At 34.3% G+C, this 21,501-nt stretch overlaps 1 protein-coding gene across 3 annotated transcripts in view; it reads right to left on the bottom strand.

Moving 5' to 3' along the window:
* The window catches only part of GRID2 (glutamate ionotropic receptor delta type subunit 2), a 1,464,312-nt gene that overhangs the window by 1,237,618 nt on the left and 205,193 nt on the right, over positions 1 to 21,501 (bottom strand). The gene's annotated exons all lie outside the window — the stretch shown is intronic.

The raw sequence follows: 21,501 nt of genomic DNA, 5'->3' as shown, positions 1-21,501 counted from the left end.
TCGTTTCTTATCTATAGTCAAGTATAATCTCTGCTCCTTTGTTTCTCATGTCAGATGTCAGTCTGTACATCTATTACAAGTACCTCCATATATGACTACTTTTCTGAGAGTTCTCCCTCAGTGATTAAGGAATTATTACCAGTCTCATGATCTTCCTATTGCAAAGTCAGCTATCATCACAGATAACTTAAGGGTACATTATGAATGATCCATCCAACACAATAACTTTACAGATATTTGAACTTCTCCATTTCAATGGCCATCATGCCCATTGTTCTTTAACTATTTGTTCTCATGATTATGTCCTGGAAGTTTTAATCACGCTGAACTAATCTAACTCTGAGATATAAAATCCCAATATCCTACTCTTTAAATATTTTTTTTCTGACTTTCATTTCCTTAAATACATCATAGCTACTTTTGCATCTCACAGACAGATACAACCACTTTCTTTTTTTTCTCCATTTTCCACCCCATACTCACCCACCCCTACAGTCTATCAGCCTTTTCCTTCTCTAGTGTTTTTGCTAACAGGACTAGACAACATGGCTCATTCTGCACCATACTCTCTCATTACCACCTAATTTTTCTGTACTCCTATTCTTTCACCAAAACACAAGTCTGAACTCTGATTCCATGCTAAACTCAGCGTTTATTAACCTTTTATTGTGGGGTGTAAGTATCCAATTCCAAGATTAGCATCATTTCAATTCCTAGTCTCTAATTCAGGTTGACCCTCAGCATCAGCCATTGTGATAGGCAGAATGATGGTCTCACAGACATGCCCATTTCTTAATCCCCGGAACCCATAAATATTAGGTTACGTGGCAAAGAAGAATGAAGGTAGCAGAGAAAATTAAAATTGTTAAACGGTTGACTTTAAGATAGGGGAATTAGAGCTGCCTGAGTGGCTCAGCGTTTGAGTGTCTGCCTTCAGCTCAGAGCATGAAACAAGGATCAGAGATTGAGTTCTACATCAGGATCCCCATGGGGAGCTTGCTTCTCCCTCTGCCTAAGTCTCTGCCTCTCTCTTTGTGTCTCTCATGAATAAATAAATAAAATATTTTTAAAAAGATAGGGAGACTATCTTTGAAAATTTGGACATGTCCTATATAATTAGGAGGGTCCTTTATTTTTATTTTTATTTTTTTTAGGAGGGTCCTTTAAATGTGGAAGATGGAAACAGAGAAGTCAGTGTGAAGTACTAAGATGTGAGGAGGTACTGTATGTCATTGCTGACTTTGAAGATAGAAAAAGATAGTATGCCAAAGAATTCAGTCAGCATCTAGAAGCAGGAAAAGGCAAGGAAATAGATTGACCCTAGAGTCTAGAACAGAAAGGAACAAAACCTTACTGACATCTTGATTTTAACTAGTGAGATATGTCACACTTCTGAACAATAGAATTAGAAAGTTCTAAAATTCTGAGGTTTTGTCACTACATTTATTGTAATTTGTTTTCATCTTCCTCTTTTTTTAAGATTCTATTTATTTATTTCAGAGAGAGAGAGAGCTGGAAAGACAAGCAGACTCCTCATTAAGCGCAGAGTCTGATGCAGGGCTCAGTCCCACAACCATGAGATTAGAAATTGAGCTGAAACGTAGAGTCGGAGGTGAAGCCACCCATCCACCCTCAGTTTCCTTCTGCAGGTATTCCAGCTTTGTACTCAACCCTACATTCCCAGAAAAGGCAACTTGGAGTGCTTTATTGAGACATTTGTGGTGATAACGTATAGTCTTCCTTAACTTTACTTCCCTTAATCTACAAATCTATGTGAATGTAAGCTCATCTCACCAATTTTTTCTGCCATTTACACTGAAGTATCATTTTATGCATATCCTACCCACTTTCTATAAGATATTGCTCAAATTCACCTCTTTCCTATATTCTCTCCTCCTAGAATGGGAGAGATTTGACACTATGAGAAGATAAAATGATTCTCTCTTTGTCCCACAACATGGACCTATATTATCATCTTTTCCTTCCATGTATTAGTTCTTGAAAGTGTAGTCTCCTTTTCTTACTCCAACTCTCTAATAAGCCATTGTTGTCAGTCTGATTCTACCCTGTACCCCCTTCCTGTTGATCTTTTTTAATCCTTTATTTTTAAGGCCAGTTTTATGTTAACAACAAAATTGATAAGAAGGTAGAGAAACTCCCCACATACTTTCTGCTCCCATACAGGCATAGGCCTCTCACTATTAACCAACATCAATCACCAAGGGGATACATTTGTTACCAAGGATGAACCTAAACTGACATCCTAATCACTCCAAGTCCACAGTTACTATAGGGTTCACTCTTGACATTGTATATTATATGGGTTATAAACAAATATATGACATATACCCATGACTATAATGCTGTATCCAGTATTTTCACTGCCCTAAAAATACTTTATGCTTCAACTACTTATCTCCCCACTGCATCTGCCAAAACACACATATGCACAACTATAGGCAACAACTTATCTTTTCTTTGTCCTATAGCTTAGCAATTTCCAGAATGTCATAAAATTGTTATAGAGTATGTAGCCTGTTCACTTCACGGCTTCTAAGCCACTTCTTTCATCTACTCATGTGCATTTTAGGTTCCTCCATGTATTTTCATGGGTAGATAAGCTCATTTGATTTTAGCCCTGAATAATATTCCAATTTCAAGATAAAGCATAGTTATCCATTCAGCTACTAAAGGATATATTAGCTGTTTCTAAGTTTTGACAATTATGAATAAAGCCACTATACTCATATGGAAACCTTTGTGTAGCTACAGTTTTCATCTCCTATGAGCAAATAGCAATGAGGGTAATAACTGAATAGTATGACAAGAGTATGTTTACTTTTGTAAGAAATCATCAAAGGGTCTTCCAAAATGGCTGCACTATTTTGCTTACACACAGAAATGGATGAGTGTTCCAAATCCTCTACACCCTCACTAGCATTTGGAGTTATTAATGTTCTAAATTATGGCCATTCTAATAGCTATACAGTGATATTTCATTCTTGTATTAATTTGCCTTTCCCTGATTATAAATCATGTGGAAAATATTTTCATATGCTTATTATCCGTGTATTTACTTTGGTGAGGCGACCGTTAAGGTCTTCGGCACAATTTTGGTTGGCATGTGTGTATTCTCATTGTTGAGCTTTAAGAGTACTTTGTATATTTTAGATAGTAGTCCTTTATTCAATGTGTATTCTGCAAATATTTTCTCCCAGTCTGTGGCTTGTCTTCCAATTCTCTTGATGTTGTCATTCACAACACAACACAAATGAAACAAGCAAAATGAACAAAAGTTCTTAGTTTTAATAAACTCTAGCTCATCAATTATTTGTCATGGATTGTACCATTGGCATTATATATAGAAAGATATCATCATACCCAAGGCCATATAGGTTTTATCAAATGCTGGCTTCTAGGACTTTTATAGTTTGTATTTTAATGTAGGTCTATGATTCATTTTGAGTTAACTTTTGTGAAGGGGGTAACATCTGTATCTTTTTTTTTTTTTTTTTTGCATATGGATGTCCAGGTGTTTTAGCACCATTTGTTGAAGAGACTGTTTTCCACTGTATTGCTTTTGCTCTGTTGTCAAATATCAGTGTGTGAGGAGATCCCTGAGGGGCTCAGCGGTTTAGCGCCTGCCTTTGATCCAGGGCATGATCCTGGAGTCCTGGGATCAAGTCCCACATTGGGCTCCCTGCATGGAGCCTGCTTCTCCCTCTGCCTGTGTCTCTTCCTCTCTCTCTTTCTGTGTCTCTCATGAATAAATGAATAATATCTTTTTTTTTAATTTTTTTTTTTATTTATGATAGTCACAGAGAGAGAGAGAGAGAAAGAGGCAGAGACACAGGCAGAGGGAGAAGCAGGCTCCATGCACCGGGAGCCCGATGTGGGATTCGATCCCGGGTCTCCAGGATCGCGCCCTGGGCCAAAGGCAGGCGCCAAACCACTGCGCCACCCAGGGATCCCCCTAAATGAATAATATCTTGAAAAAAAAAAATCAGTGTGTCTGTATGCGCGTGTGTGTGTGTGTGTGTGTGTGTGTAACCATTTCTGGGTTTTCAATTTTGTTTCATTGATCTATTTGCCCATTCTTTCACCAGTATAATATACTTTTTTGATTACTACATTTTTTATAATAAATCTTGAAGTCAGGTAGTGTCACTATGCTGATTTTGTTCTTTTCTTTCAAGAATGTGTTGGTTATTCTGGATTTTTTTTTTTTTTTTTGCCTTTCCATATAAATGTTAGAATCAGTTCATCAATATCCACAAAATGTCTTGCTGAGATTTTGATCACAATTTCATTACATCTATAGATCAATTTGGGAAGAACTGACATTGTGACAATATTGAAACTTTCTACCCATGAACATGGAATATCTCTCCATTTATTTACTTATTTGATTTTTTTAATCTGAATTTTGTTTTCCACTTATAGATCTTATAAATATATTTGTTAGATATATACCTAAGTATTTTATTATTTGAGGGTACTAATAAACATGATACTGTGTTTTAATATCAAATTCCACTTGTTAATTGCAAGTATACAAGAAAGCAATTGGCTTTTGTATATTAAGTTTGTATCCTGCAGCTTTTCTATATTCACATGTTAGTTCCAGGAGTTCTTTGTCTATCTTTTTTCAGATTTCTAAGTAGACAATTGTGTCATCTGCGAACAAACACAGTTTTGTCTTCCTTCCCAACATGCATACCTTTTATTTTCTTATCTTGTCTTATTGATTAGTAAGGACTTCCAGTAAAATGTTGAAAAGAAGGTGTGAGGGGCAACATCCTTGCCTATACACATTCTTAGTGGGAAAGTTTTGAGTTTCTCACCATAGTTGTACGTTTTTTGTATATCTTTTAAAAAATATTTTATTTATTTATTTGAGAGAGAGAGAGAGAAAATGAGAGAGAGCATGAGCACGGGGAGGGAGTAGAAAGAGAAGAAGAGGCAGGAGCAGACTCCCCACTGAGTAGGGCACCCAATCCCGGACTAGATCCCAAGATGCTGGGATCATGACCTTAGCTAAAGTGAGACACTTAAACACCCAGGCAACCCTGTATATTATCTTTATCAAGTTGAGAAAGTTCCCCTCTTCTCCTATAGTTTACTGAGAGTTGTTTGTTTATTTGCTTCTTTGTTTTTATATACTGAGAGTTTTTATCATGAATAAATATTAGATTTTGTCAAATGCCCTTTCTCCTTCCATTGACAGGACTGTGTAATTTTTCTTCTTTAGTATGTTGCTGTGATTGATTACATTAGGTGATTTTCAAATGCTGAATAAGCCTTATAAACCTGTGATAAATCCTACTCGGTAATAGTGTGTAATTCTTTTTTTTATGCACTGTTGGATTTGATTTGCTAATTTCCTATTGAGGGTTTTTGCTTCTATGTTCATAAGAGATATCATTCTCGAGTTTTCTTGTATTATCTTTGTCTGATTTTGGTATTAGGATAATACTGACCTCACAGAATGAGTCAGAAGTATTCTCTCTGCTTCAATCCTCTGAAAGAGGCTGCAGAGAATTGGTATAATTTCTTCCTTAAATGTGGAATATGGTAGAATTCACCAGTGAACCTATCGTGGCCTGGTGCTTTCTGTTTTGAAGATTATACATTATGGACTCAATTTCTTTACTAGATATAGGTCTACTCAGATTATCTCTCTCTTTTGTGTGTGTTTTGGCAGATTATGCCTTTCAAGCAATAGGTCTAATTCATGAAGGTCATCAAACTTGTGGACATAGAGTTTTCATAGTATTCTTCTATTACTCTTTTAATGTCCATGGGATCTGCAGTGATAGCCCGTCTTTCATTTCTGATATAGTAATTTTGCCCTCTCTCTTTTTTACTTACCATAGTGGAGACTTACTAATATTACTGATCTTCTCAAAGAAGATCAGTTGATTTTCTCTACTGATTTTCTGTTTTCAATTTCACTACTTTCTCCTCTAACTCTTATTTCTCTTCATCTTTTTACTTTGGTTTAGTTTGGTCTTCTTTTCCTAGTTTCCTAGGATGGACACCTAGAGTATTGATTTTAGACCTTTCCTCTTTTCTAATACATGCATTCAATGCTATAAATTTCCATCTAAGCACTGCTTTCACTGTATCCTAACATTTTGATAAGTTGTGTTTTCATTTTAATATAGTTTAAAATGTTTCTTGTTGACCATTTATAGTTGTGTCCTGTTTTTTGATTCACTCTAACAATCACTGTCTTTTAATTGGTACATTTCAGTATGACTCTTTATGTGCAGTCCACCCCTGCAATCCTGTACTTTCACCTATCATCACAATGGTCATCAACATTCTCGTTTCCAGTGCACAATGTAATATTTTACAGTGTGACTGTGTAGAAGACATTTTTGAAAATTTTAAATTCCCTTATTACTAACTCATGACTGTCCTTACTATAACCAGTTTAAAATATCTTTCATGTGTCCCTCTTCTTTTACATAAATATCAAGTAATTTTAATTATTTGTTTTATATTTTGGGAATATTCCCCACTTTCTACTCTCCATGATACCCTCATCCATTTTTATGGTCTCAATTTTAACACTAATGCTCTTTTCTCCCTAATTTCTACACTCCATTTAGCCATACCCCAGGAATTCCTACTGGGTATCTTTCAACTGCCTACTGGATATCTACACCTGAATAAGCCACATGAACTGAAATTATAAAAGGTCAAAATTAAATGTGAATTTCTTACCCCTAAACATGCTTCTCCTCTATTCTTTATTTCAGATAATGGCAGTTAAATTTAGTATGAGAATAAATTTAGAAAAAATATTTTATTCCTCCTTCTCCCTAAGATACTCAAAACCAAACAAATGCCCTGATTTTTACCTCTGAAGTATTTTTCAAATCATCCAGTGCTCTCTTACAACATTCATTATTTGTTCCCACAAATTGACTTTCTGGACATTTGCAACCAACTACTAACTGGTATCTCTAATTTCAGGCTTTCCTTCTTCTAGATAGACATTCCACCTAACCACCAGAGAAAATTAAACTAAAGCACACAACTGACTGTATTTCCCCCTACCTGAAATGTTCCAGTGGCTCTCCACTATTTAAGAATACAACTCAAATTTATGAATATCTAATCACCAGTTTTTCTCCTTTACTTGGTTTTCTAATAAACATCATCAATTTACCATATCCGAAATTGAATTCTTGACTTTTCTCTGAAAATCTGTCCCTTACTGTTTTTGGTTTTGTTTCTATCTCATTTGATGAAAACTCCTCCCAATTTCTCTGATTAAAAATTCTGGAGTTAATCTTGACTACTTCTTGTTCTGATCCTGCATCCAATCCAATAGGAAATTCTTTGGGCTCTATCTTCACAACACATAAACAACTTGACTTTTTCTCAATATATCCACTGATAACACCTTTGCTTGAGACAGTATCAGCTCATGCTCAGACTGTGTCAATAGCCTTATTAGGAGTGTACCTACTTTCACCCTTACTCCTTACATTTATTCACATCACTGCAGCTGGAATGACAGTTGAAAAACCTGCGTCAGATCTCAGATCTCAGATCTCAGATCTTATTTCCTCTACCTAAAACCCTTTAATGGTTTCCCATTTCACTCAGAGCAAGAGTAAAAGCCCTTACAATGGCCTATAAAACTCTACAAGTTCTTGCTTTTAAGTGTCTGTACTCCTTTCTATTACTTTCTTCATTATTCACTACAGTGGTGTCTCCAGCTCCCTGCTGTTTCTTAAACCTTCCAGGGACAATTCAACCTTAGGATATGTGCTCCTTCTCTTCCCTATCTCTAACATACTCTTTTCCCAAATATCTACTTGACTATCTCCTTTACCTTATTCAGGATTTTGTTCATGTATTACCTCCTCAACGAAGCCTATTCTTTATATTTTTTTTAAAAAATTATTGGGAAAAAAAAAATTATTGGGGATCCCTGGGTGGCTCAGTGGTTTGGCGCCTGCCTTTGGCCCAGGGTGCGATCCTGGAGTCCCAGGATCGAGTCCCACGTCGGGCTCCCTGCTTCTCCCTCCTCCTGTGTCTCTGCCTCTCTCTCTCTCTCTCTCACTATGTCTATTGGAAATAAATAAATAAATCTAAAAATATATATATTTATTTATTCATGAGAGACACACAGAGAGAAGCAGAGACATAGGCAGAGAGAGAAGCAGGCTCCCCGCAGAGAGCCCAATGCAGGACTCAATCCCAGACCCTAGGATCATGCCCTGATCCAAAGGCAGACACTCAACCACTGAGTCACCCAGGTGCCCCATGTGAAGCCTATTCTTATTTGACTGTACATAATACTGCCACTAGCCCATCTCTATCTGCCACACAGATGACTATCTTTAGCTTAGTCCACCTTTTTTTCCTCTCTCTGTAAAGTACTGGTCATCCTCTAACATAAAATATAAGTTGATTAGGGCTATTAGTTGAATAGTAGTTGTTTACTACTATTTTCAAAACACCTAGAATAGTGCCCAGCATATGGTATATACTCAATAAATCAATAAATTTAATTAACTAATTAATTAATATATATGACAGAGTCCTTCACAAGTTGTTATCTGCCTCTCCATTTCTATTCTTAACCACTCGATGAACATTAAACTGTATTGCCTGCCATAGACAGGTACATGCATATTTCATACTGATTATCACATTCATGCCTTTTTTATAATGTCACCTCTGCAAGAAATGAACTGAGCAATGTGATTCTTCACCTAAATAACACTGATTTATCTTTTAAGATAAGCTCAGAAATCATCTCCTCCAGGAAATTCTGTCTGATTTTGGATCTCTGGCCAATTAACACAGTATTTGTCAAAATGTATTCAATAAAAGACTTTGTGTGAATAAACAAACCCTATGACACAGACTTAAGCAAGTAACAGCAGTGATTTCTGAGCATTTTAACAATGCACTGATTTTTGCAAATGCATTTTAATATTTTTTACATAATCAACACCTAGAAGACCTAAAATAGATATTAGATCTTTTACATGTTTAAATTTTTTATGTTTGTGTTATATAGGAGTTTGCATAACATAGATAAATCATATCAAAATTATTCACTTCCATCTAAGGCAACTATAGCATTTCAATAGTAATGGGAGATATACCTCCGCAGAATTTTTTTTCCTTTTCACATTTGTACCTGAATAATTTCCTAATAATATATATAATCTCTCTCAACTTTGAAAATTCACTTTTCTGTAACTGAAATGTATCACTTTAAATATTAAATTATTAATATATTCACTCTTTGAGATAGTTTTTGTTCTAAAAATATTATACACTGTCCTGAAAGGAATAGAATTGTTTTTTTTCTCTTATTACTTGGCAACAGCAATTACTATTTTGGCTCATGGATCAATAATTGTTTCTTAAATGCTCTCTTTGCTTTTACTTCAACTGTAGACATTTAATATATTTATTATATTTATTTATATTTATTTTTTAGATTTATCTTAGCCTACTTTCAAGTTTGATTTCTAATATGCCACAAACTGAATTTGCAAATTTTTAAACCTGATAATTCTGTATAAGAATAACAATGAATAAATGATGTTCTCTCCTTTGACAAGTTACACAGAGTGGTTAATTTTACATATCAACTTAACTTGCCCATGAGGAGTCCAGGTATTTGGTTTAACTTTACCCTGGAAGAGTGTATAAGAATGTTTCTAGATAAAATTCGATGTTTGAATCAACAAACTGTGTAAAGCAGATTGCTTTCTCAAATTTGAGTAGGCCTCATTCAATCAGTTGAAAGCCTGAATAGAATAAAAACTGAGTAAGAGAAAACTTACTCTCTCTGTTGGAAGGTCTTTGAACTGGAACATTGGTCTTCTCCTGCCTTCAAACTCAGGCAAGGGCTAGAACTTACATTATTGGCTCTCAAGTATCTTCAGCAGGCTAACTATAGATCTTGGAACTATAGGACGTTCCTGCACATATAGTACATGAGCTCTAGTTCATGGAATCAGTACGAAGGCCTTTCTATGTAGGTGTGTGTGTGTGTGCACATGTGATCTCTGTGTGGGTGTGATCTCTTATTTATGGTCCTTTCTATATTGCACATGAGTTTTTCAAATAAGTTATTTGTGATCCTTTGGTTCTTAGAACTTTGAAATACAGTACTTTTGGTCACAAAAATTCTTAGATATTACAGCAGGTAAACATCTGAAGCTATAATAGCACAATGTCTTTCTCACAGTAGCCCATGGGCAGAATTGCTTCCTTAGCAAAGTTAAATAATTAGATGGCTTTTTTCTTTGGTGCCTTTTAGGCAAATGCTTCTCAAATTTCAATTTGATCATTTTTAAAAATATATTCAATTCCAAGTTGCAGCTGATCTTTATTTTAATATAAAAACTACTTGTAATAACTAAATCAAACTAAAGCAACATTAAATTTAATATATTTATTAAAAAACATACATATTTCCTTTCCTTATACTCCAGACTTTGAGCTTCTTTTCTTTTCTCTATGTCATATAGCCATGGATTGCCTTTAGTTTTTGGGTTCTGGGCTTCTGTTTCCATTATATTAGTTAAAAAAAAAAAAAACTATGTCAAAAAACTTCATACAGACTTAAGTAAATGTCATACTTTCCCCCAAAGGGTTTTTTATTTTAAACTAGATTTCTATTTGCAAGAGAAAAGTTTATAATATCTTAATTTATGGAATAGTTAAGTACTGCTGACTTTCAGAACAACGAAGATAATTAAAAATACTTCTTGTCACATTCTAACAAATGAATACACTTTGAGGAAATACATTATTTCTTATAAGTCAATGATCGATTCATTGATTAGTTGGTAATTGTAGTTTTTAAAAAACACACGTTAAAAAACCATTTCACTTCCCCTACACCTCTGGCAACCAACATTATACTTTCTGTTTCCATAAATTGGACTACATTAGATACTTCATTAAATAGAATCATATAGTATTTGCCTATTCATCTTTCTTGTGGTTTCTGTTTTATTTTTAAGGTTTTATTTATTTATTCATGACAGACACAGAGAGAGAGAGGCAGATGGAGAAGCAGGATCCCTGGAGAGAGCCTGATGTGGGACTTGATCCCAGGACTCTGGGATCACGCCCTGGGCCAAAGGCAAGAGCTCAACCACCAAGCCACCCAGGTGCTCCTGGTCTTTCTTGTTTTTAAACTCCCTTAACTTTTATCAGTAATTAGCTTCAGTTCTCAGCTAAGTGCACTATATTGTGGTTTCTCCTTATAAGGTTTAATTCAGTGCATAGAAAATTGGCTCTTGGTGCAGAGTTAATCTGACTTTTGTATGTTAGCAGGGTCAAATTTGAATTTGCAGTATGATAAGCCTATTGGGCTAGCCTTATCCTAACTCTAACTTGGCCATTATCAGGCAAAGAATCTATTGAAGAACCCAAATCCATCTTAAAGAAAGAAAGGAGAAAGAATAAGAGAAAGGGAGGGAGAACGCAAACGTGCACACATACACACACAATGAATGGGGGAGATGGACACACAGTAATTATGAGGTTGTAGAATTAAAAGTATGGATATGAGGAATATATTTATCATTTGGCTACTATATATATAAGCATTAAGAGATTATTTCTCTTTGTTCAGAAAACATGATAGTTCTCTAGAAATCACTTTTAAAATCTTAAGCATTAGACAAACTACAAAAGCCATTCATGACAAAGTATGTTTAGAGGGAACGTGCCTCAACATAATAAAGGACATATATTGAAAAATCCATAAAACATTTCACTCAATGGTGAAAATCTGAGAGCTTTTTCTCCAAAAGCAGGAACAAGACAAGAAGTTCATTTCACCACTTCTATTCAAAATAGTACTAGAAGTCCTAGCCACAACAATCAGATTTAAAAAAAGAAAAAAGATATCCAAATTGGTAAGGAAGAAGTAAAACTTTCAGTATCTGCAGATGACATGATACTATATATAGAAAACCCTAAAGACTCCACCAAAAACCTACTAGAATTGATAAATTAATTCAGTGAAGTTGCAGAAAGCAAAATTAATATAGAGAAATCCATTGCATTTCTATACACTAATAATGAAGAAGCAGAAAGAGAAATTAAGAAAACAATCCTATTACAATTTCAACAAAAATAATTAGGCAGCCCGGGTGGCTCAGCAGTTTAGCACTGCCTTTGGTCCAGGGCGTGATCTTGGAGACTCAGGATCAAGTCCCGTGACGGGCCACCTGCATGGAGCCTGCTTCTCCCTCTGCCTGTGTCTCTGCCTCTCTCTCTCTCTTTCTCTCTCTCTGTGTGTGTCTCTCATTAATAAATAAATAAAATCTTAAAAAAATAAATACCTAGGATGAAGTTAACCATCATGAAAGAAACTGAAAATGACACAAACAGATACTTCAAGCTCATGGATTGGGAGAACAAATATTGTTAAAATGCCGATACTATCTAAGCAATCTATAGATTTAATGCAATCACTCTCAAGATACCAATTACATTTTTCACAAACTAGAACAAATAATCCTAAAATTTGTATGGAACACAAAACATACTGAATAGCCAAAGCAATCTTGAAAAAGAACAAAGTTGAAAATATCCCAAACCATATTTCAAGATACACTATAGAGCCACAGTAATCAAAACAGTATGGTGATGGAACAAAAACAGACACGTTGATCAAAGGAACAGAATAGAAAGCCCATAAATAAACCTAGGCTTTATGCTCAATTAATTTATGACAGAGGATGTAATAATATACAATGAGGAAAAGACAGTCTCCTCAATAGTGTTGGGAACACTGGATGGCTATGTATAAAATAATGAAACTGGCCAGTCTCTAACACCGGGCACAAAAATAAACTCAAAATGGACTGAAGATCTAAATATAAGACCTGAAACCATAAATATCCTAGAAAAGAACACAGCCAGTAATTTCATTGACATCACCCTTTGCAAATTTTTCTAGCTATTTATCCTCTGGCAAGAAAAACAAAAGCAAAATTAAACTACATGGACTATACCAAAATAAAAAGCTTTTGCACAGATCATCAATAAAATAAAAAGGCAACCCACTGAATGGGAGACAATGTTTGCAAATGATATAAATGTATAAGGGATTAATATTATATTAATTATATGAAAAACCTACAAAACTCAACACTAAAAATCTAATTAAAATTAAGGCAGAGGACCTGAGTAGAATTTTTTCCAAAGACTACATATGGATAGGCAACAACATGTCTTCTCAGCCTTTTGGCTAAGATCAAGTGAATATGGATAGGCAACAGATATGATCAGATGCTCAACATCACTAATCATCAGAGAAATGAAAATTGGATGATAGTAAGATATCATTGTACATCCAGTCAGAATAACTAAAATAAAAAACACAAGCAATAACAAGTGTGCCAAGGATGTGGTGAAAAAGAAACCTTTGTGCACCATTGGTGGAAATGCAAGTTGGTGCAAGCACTGTGGAAAACAGTATGGAGGTTCCTCAAAAAAAAAAATTAAAAATAGAATTACCATATAATTGAGTAATTCCACTACTGTATATTTACCCCCAAAAAAGATAGAAACACTAATTTAAAAAGGTAAAGGATTGCTGTGTTTATTGCAACTTTATTTACAATAGCCAAGATACAGAAGCAAACCAATTGCCCATCAGTAAAGGAATGGATAAATAAGATGTGGTATATATATATACATACATAATGGAATATTACTCGTCATAAAAAAGAATACAATCTTACTATTTGCAACAGCATGGATGGACTAAGGGGATAAAATGCTAACATAAAATAAGTCAGAAAAGGACAAATACCATACGATACATGGAATTTAAAAAAAATCAACAAAGAAAAAAAAGACAAACAAAAAACAAATTTCTTAAATACAGAGTACTAGTGGTTACCAGAGGGGTAGTGGGTGAGGAAAATATGGGATGGGCAATTAAGATTGCACTTACTTTAATGAACACTGAAAAACAAATATAATTGTTGAATCATTACATTATACATCTAAAACTAACGTAACACTCTATGTTAATCATACCTAAATAAAATAATTTATAAATTTAAATAATACATAAGTAAAATATCGATACTATATAATAAGACAAATTGCTTGTCTGTTTACAAATGTTCATTTCTGACTTACCTCAAAAGTATAGAGTGACTTACAGATAGGGATATAAAATTGGAGTCTCCACTTAGTGACACTAAATGATGCATAACCAAATAAAATTTATTTGGAATATTTCCCTGAAAGCATTTTCATATGCTTCCACAAATTTTTAAAAATTCAATATTTAACTGTGGAAAATTTGAGGTAAAAACTCTTATCTTCTGTAGGTGACATTATGTAGTCCTCTGATTAAAACCCAAGTACTATTTGTGTTTCAAATGTTTAAGACTGTTTTTTTTTTCATATTACAAGGAAAGCAATATATGAAGCCAATACAGTTGAAAGATATTTAATATTCTTTGTTATCACACTCACACATAAGCAAACAAAAGGATATCTAAAGTACAAAAAGCCTTCCAAGGCTTTTATTTACAAGATATTGTGAGATCCTCAAAAGTTAGCCACTATCTTTTTTGTTTACCAGCTTTCAATAAATATGATGAAAGAAAATATAAATAAATATCCTGAGTCATAAATAAGTTATTGAATGAATAAAGAAAACAAGCAAAAGGCTCAAACAAAATAGGGGATACTAAAAAAAATTAAAAAAATCATAAAATAATTTAAAAATTAACAAAAATAGGAAATACCTATTCTTTTCCTACTGTTTCACTTTAAATTCACCTAGAGGAGCATTTGCTATAAGCGAAGGAACCATCCTGCTGAGGGATTTGTCTGGAGAGTGAAGTTTGCAAATGGGCAGCACCACAAAATGGATCTGTCTTTGGAAAGATGAAAAGATAGGCAAGCTGAAGAGGCATCCAATAGGTAGCAAATGAGTCAGTTATACAAACCAAGAAGAAGAATATATAAAGTGAAATATATCTTGAATATATGTAACTATCCCCCTGTACAATTTCTTATCCCCCTGGCATGATGATTATTAGTCACATCTTTAAAATGGAAAAAAGAGCTGTGATTCTATTTTTATGAATAGTAAGACCCCAAGAAGGGGAGTACTTAATGGCAACCTGACAAAAGAATAAAAGCTGACAATATTTCTGGGAAGGTTAGAAAAAAAGGGGAATGTCGAGAGCCAATGGGAACTAAGTAATTTAAACTACGGGAAGGCTGCGCGGTAACAGACATATGGCAATACTCATTTCATTGCCTGCTTCCACAGCATTTCCTCTTAAGGAGGAATATAGCTTTCTGCCACCATGATTGATGCACAGAATCACAGACATGTCACAGCATTAAGGAGCTTCATGACTACAAAGACATGCTGCTTTAAAGTGAGCTTTAACTGAGCTTAAATATAGAGCACAGCTGTCAAACTGCACAGGGCTCTCTTCCAATCTGATATCATTAAAATGATATTTTGAACTGATTGTAATTTGAAATGATAGGGATGCTGTTACTAGAAAAGAAGGGTCAACTCTGTGTCAAACCTGAAAATCATTAGTTGCCTACTACTAAAAATGTTTTGTTTTAATGACCCCAAAGAAACAAAAGTGCTGGTTATCTTGATCATTTGATGAAGTGATTACTAGTCTTGCCCTACAATTCTAAGAACTGTTATACAATAAGGAATATCTAATAAAATAAGGATGATATAATAAACCAAAGGTCAAATATTATAAGGAAAATTGTATCTTATTATCAAATAAAATTTATCAAAACAAAAGTACTGACCAGTCTTTCCATTTAGGAGCAGTTGATTCTTTATAACATACTTTAAGCATTTCATCCACATTATTTTCAAATAAAGTATTTGAGATGTGAAAAACAGGTAACAACTACAAGACTTCTGTGACTTTTCTTTCTACATGCATCTGAGAACTACAATGATCTAACAAAAACATAACGTGCCATGGTTTCAAGGAAGGAGAAATTTAGTGGTTCTGGGTCTATGGTATTCTCTTGCTTGAGCCTGACTGGAATTCAATGTTTTAAAAATATTCTTTCCATGTAAATATTTTAATCAACCTGACAAATGAAGTGAAAAACTGTGATAACTAATATAGAATAATTTGCCTTCATTGAAAGTCACAAAATGTAAAAAAAAAAAAAGTCACAAAATGTAGAGAATATCAACAAACAAAAGAGCACTATTCTTTTGTCTGTTAATCACAGAATGTATCCAAGCTTTTAGAATAACAATTTATACATGGTAGGTACACAATAAATATGCACAGCATAAATAATAAAACTGTAATAGCTGTACCATTTGTTTAATTATAATTATTACAATTCTACAATAGCCAAGGTATATTTTAAGCAGAAAATATGAAATATTTTCAACAATTAGCCCAAGATTTCCAAAGTAACCATAGAGAATCAACCCATTATTAGGTAATTCACCAGATTTCTTCACTTTTTAGAATCCACTTTTATTACAATTTCCAGGATCTTAGATTGTTCTCAGCTGAAATCCAGCCTCTCTGTAATAAATTAATAAGTTAGAAAGTACATTTCAGAGGGTAAAATTAAAGCTAAACAAGATAACATTTTATCCTTTAATGCAAAATAACTCACTCTCTTTTATATTGTCTATTACAGTTAATAGTCTAACTGGCAATTGGTTTCATTTTAAGAAAAAATGAATCTAGCATTACAGTGAAAACAATTTATTAGAGATGGACACTAATTGGATTTCAGGGTGAAATTTATATGGAAACAGGAATAAAAAATGATGAAAACTTTACATAGCTCCGTAACCTTTCCTCATCCTTATGGTGGAATTCAGTACTGAAATTATAAACTGAGTAAATTATAAACCACAATACATAATTATATAAATATATACAAAATATAATAATATTGTATGTATTCACTGTGACCAAAAACAGAACAAAACAAAACAAAACCTATTACTCTCAGCTTGATATTTCTGCACATGCAGGACATTTGTAGGGACTCTATAATCCAAGCCACTGTTGGATGGAGACCTGAGGTGGAGTAGTGCAGAAGAAATACTTTATACACATGCTGAACCACAACCTCTAATATCGCTGCTTAGAAAGAAGAGAAGCAGACAGACCAACTTGGAACATGACTGTAAGCATGGGGTGACTTTTGTGATCAAAGGAGTCTGGCAGGCTTTGTGACTAAGAGGCAAAGACTCAAGCAGAGCTGTATTTTACAAATAGCAGCAGCAGCAATAGAGCCAAGTACAAGTTTTAACATGTGTATAATGTGGATATGACCACTGGCCACTCTGTCCTTTTTGTCACTTAGTCTATGTGGATAGTGACAGCTATAGAAGTGCCATTTTTCATAGAAAGATCAAAGATTTTAATACAACCATTCCTCATTGGGAGAACATGTGAGGTCAGCTAGGACACATCAGTTACCTGGGACAATAATAGTAAATCTACTTAAACTTGACAGAATATAGCAGAGTTAGATTTCTGCAGCATGTGACAATAACAGATTCTCCTCTTGTTTAGTTCAAATGAAATATAAAATATCTCAAAATTAAATAATACACCTATGTCAGTACTTGGTGCACAAAAATACCAAATAGTTGCTATTCTAACTGCTAATAATAAATCAATAAACTTCCATTTATTCCAAATGATCATCAAGTACATTGTTCTGTCAAATTACAGCTATTCACAGGGATTAAACATGAGAGAATTAGAATACAATGAAATGTGTGGAACACTAAAATAATCCTGGCTATATAAAATTTAAGCTGTCATGGGCAAAGTAGCACTTATCATTTGGACCATATAAGCAGCTTAGTAAGAACTCAGCAATTGTTGTTTTTTTTTTTTTAATTTTTATTTATTTATGATAGTCACACAGAGAGAGCGAGAGAGGCAGAGACACAGGCAGAGGGAGAAGCAGGCTCCATGCACCAGGAGCCCGATGTGGGATTCGATCCCGGGTCTCCAGGATCATGCCCTGGGCCAAAGGCAGGCGCCAAACCGCTGCGCCACCCGGGGATCCCGAACTCAGCAATTGTTTATGGGTTTCTGATTTCTAGTCTTCTCTTGAGAAATGCCTGCCCATCAATGGTCTTTCTGTGTTTCACAGTTCCAAAGTTTCAATTCAAAGGATGAAACAGGCATTTAATAACAGCTCTGAAATTCTTTATTTTATTTTTAGGGGTTGCAGGCTGGGGAGGGATAGGGAGAGGGAGAGAGAGAATCTCAAGCAGATTCTGTGCCCAGTTCTGAGTCCAATGCAGGGCTTGACCCTATGACCCCAACATCATGACCTGGGCAGAAATCAAGAGTGAGATACCCAACTGACTTAGCCACTCAGGTCCCCACAGGTATAAAATTCTTATTGTTCAACTCTTACTTGAAATTCTGAAGAAATTAATATACAATTCCTTAATCTATACTATACTTCCCTAATTAGAAACCTTTATAATACATTATATTCACATAAAACACATATATTTAAAAATTCCCTCCATATGTCTTTATCATTCATTCATTCACCCACTAATTCATCAAATAAATTTTTTGAATGCCTACTATAGTGTCACACATTATGCAAGGAAACAAGGATACAGCAGTGACGAAAGCAGGCAGGATCCCTATCAACAAGCAGCTGACAGTTTCATATATGAGATAGCTATTATTCAAATAATCATTAAAAAATTAAAATAATAAGAAGCATTAAGAAGAGTGCTATATTGTGCTAGACATTATATGGTAGAGGGAGCTGACTTAAGTTACAATCTAAAGATTTCCTTGTGAAATTAATGATTGACTAAAGGTAAAGAAAGAATTCTTTTTAAGTAGAGGTGAGTCTTTGTCCAAAGACTTTGGAACAAGAGCATGAGTCCAATAACTCAAACTTTCTCCTGTTAATGTAGAGTTCCAGAATTGACAAAGCTCCATGCATAACAGGGATATAAACTTAATCAAAATTTTTCCTTCTTCAATCAACCACCTTCTCCTAAACAATTTTAAGAGGTCAGAATTCAGTGACAACTGTGTTCTTCTGCATTGAATTATAATGTTGCAGAATCTAACTGATGACATTGGCAAGAAAGGGCAAAAGGCTAATTAGGAAAGAGTCAGCTTTTAGTAGCAGACAAATATCATAGCAATTAGCATTGGGACAGCTTTATTTATACACATACATCAATTTAGGGAAGTTGTCATTGCTGTAAAAATCCTGCAAGTGTTCTTTTCACACTTTTTGCTAAAGTTTCCACTGGGAGTCATTCTGTTTGTTAATCCTGTACTCGTGTTTTATGATATATTCAGATTTTTGTCCTGTCAATGCTGTGGTTCAACCCAAAGTAAATTAAAAGTCTGAGATTCAAATACAGTATATATAATCAAACTCCAGATGATAATTTTAAAAATACCAAAGCCAGATAAAACAAAAAAGAGGTAGAACAAGAACAATAAAATAATCATATGTTAACATTTTCAAGGTTGTTTTTTACTGGTTTATACAATTTATACTATTCACATTCTGATTGAAAACCAATGCTCCTGACTAATTAGGCATTGAAAGTACAATGAGGATGTTTTTTTTTGTTTTTTTTTTTTTTTTTTCCACATGTAGAATATATCTCTAGCTACCTGGTACTCTTTTAATTTAAAGCATTTAAGATTGATTGCTATTTAAGTTACTATGTTGTCTCCCTAAAAGATATTTGTTGGATAGAGACAAATCCTTCATCTCTTTTCCAGATTCTGTATGGTCCAAGAAAAATATAGAAAGCCCACAACATTAGATTCCTTTTGTCTTAATAAAATAATATATAAGAAAATAATTAAAATCAGGAACTCAAATAGATATTTGTATAACTATGTTAACAGAAGCATTATTTACAGTAGCCAAAACATAGAAGTAACTCGTGTCCACTGACAGATGAATCATAAACAAAATGTGGTATTTACATACATAAAAATGAAATATTATTCAGTCTTAAAATTCTGGCACATGCTCCATCATGAATGAATGTTGAAAACATATGCAAAGTGAAATAATCCAGTCACAAAAAGACAAATACTGTATGATTCCACCTATATGAGGTGCTTGAGGCAGTCAGATTTATAGACACAGAAACTAGAATGGTGTTTGGCAGGGGCAGAGGAAGGGAGAATAGGGAGTTGTTATTTAATGAGTTTCAGTTTCAGAAGATGAAAAAATTCTGGAGATTGATGGCACTCTTGAGTCCCACAAAATCATGAATGCTCTCATTGCCACTAAACTTTACATTTAAAAATATTTAAGTAATATAATATAATCCCTTAAAAAAAAAAAAAAACTTTTCACTCGTATAACCTCTTCTGGTTCCACCTCATTTTTTTCTTTATAATAAATCTTTCAAACTATTTGTTTGTTCTTACTATTTCCAAATTCCTTCCTCCCATTCTCTCTTGAAACTATTCAATCGGACTTTTATTTCTAAAACTTATCAAAACTTTTTGTTCTCAAGGTCATTTAGCCCTGTGCATCACTAAATGTAATGATCATTTCTCAGTCTTCTTCATATTTGAAACATCACTTCATGACTACACATCCCAGTTTACCTTGAATAGTACTGGTTTATGTTTATTGTTCAGATGTAATTAGTAATGATCTGTTTCACTCTCAGAATTGTGCCAGATTGGATCATAAATCTTATTGTGAGCCAAACTATCAGTATTTTATGTATAGTTGCTCACTTCTTCCTCACTTACATGGCTTCCAAGATATCCTGCTCTCCTGGGTTTTGTTTAATTAGCAGCATACACTTTGGCTGACTCCTCCTTATCCCTATGATTTCTTAATTTTGAACTATCCAAAGAGTTGTTTCTCTTAACCCCCTGATAATCTTACCTTGTCTTTTAACTTAAGATACAGATAACTCGGGCAGCCCCAGTGGCGCAACGGTTTGGCGCCGCCTGCAGCCCAGGGCGTGATCCTGGAGACCCAGGATGGAGTCCCACACGTTGGGCTCCCTCCATGGAGCCTGCTTCCCCCTCTGCTTGTCTCTCTCTCTTTGAATGAATGAATAAATAAATAAATAAATCTTTAAAAAAAAAGATACAGATAACTCTGATGATTCCCAAATCCATAACTCTTAGAGTGAACATCTTTCCTTCTATATTACAGACTTGTGTAGACAGCTCCTGCCTGTTATTTGCATTTGGATGTTCAATGGATATGTCAAACTCCGTATATCCGATATGAGCTCCTCATGTCCCTTTTTCTTCATCTCAGTAAATGAAAAATCCTTTCTTCTAATTGTTCAGGTCGAAAACCTTATATGATTTTCTCTCATGACCTTTATAATCCTATACATCACCAAATTCTGTATATTCTAACTTAAAAAATATATCCAACCATGCCTCCCAACATTCAGCTATTCACCTTGGTTTGGGCCAACACCATGTAGTAGCTGTTTTT

The sequence above is a fragment of the Canis aureus genome, chromosome 33 (genome assembly GCF_053574225.1).
Source record: "Canis aureus isolate CA01 chromosome 33, VMU_Caureus_v.1.0, whole genome shotgun sequence".
NCBI classification, from domain to species: Eukaryota; Metazoa; Chordata; class Mammalia; order Carnivora; family Canidae; genus Canis; species Canis aureus.
This window is presented reverse-complemented; position numbering and strand designations above follow the sequence as displayed.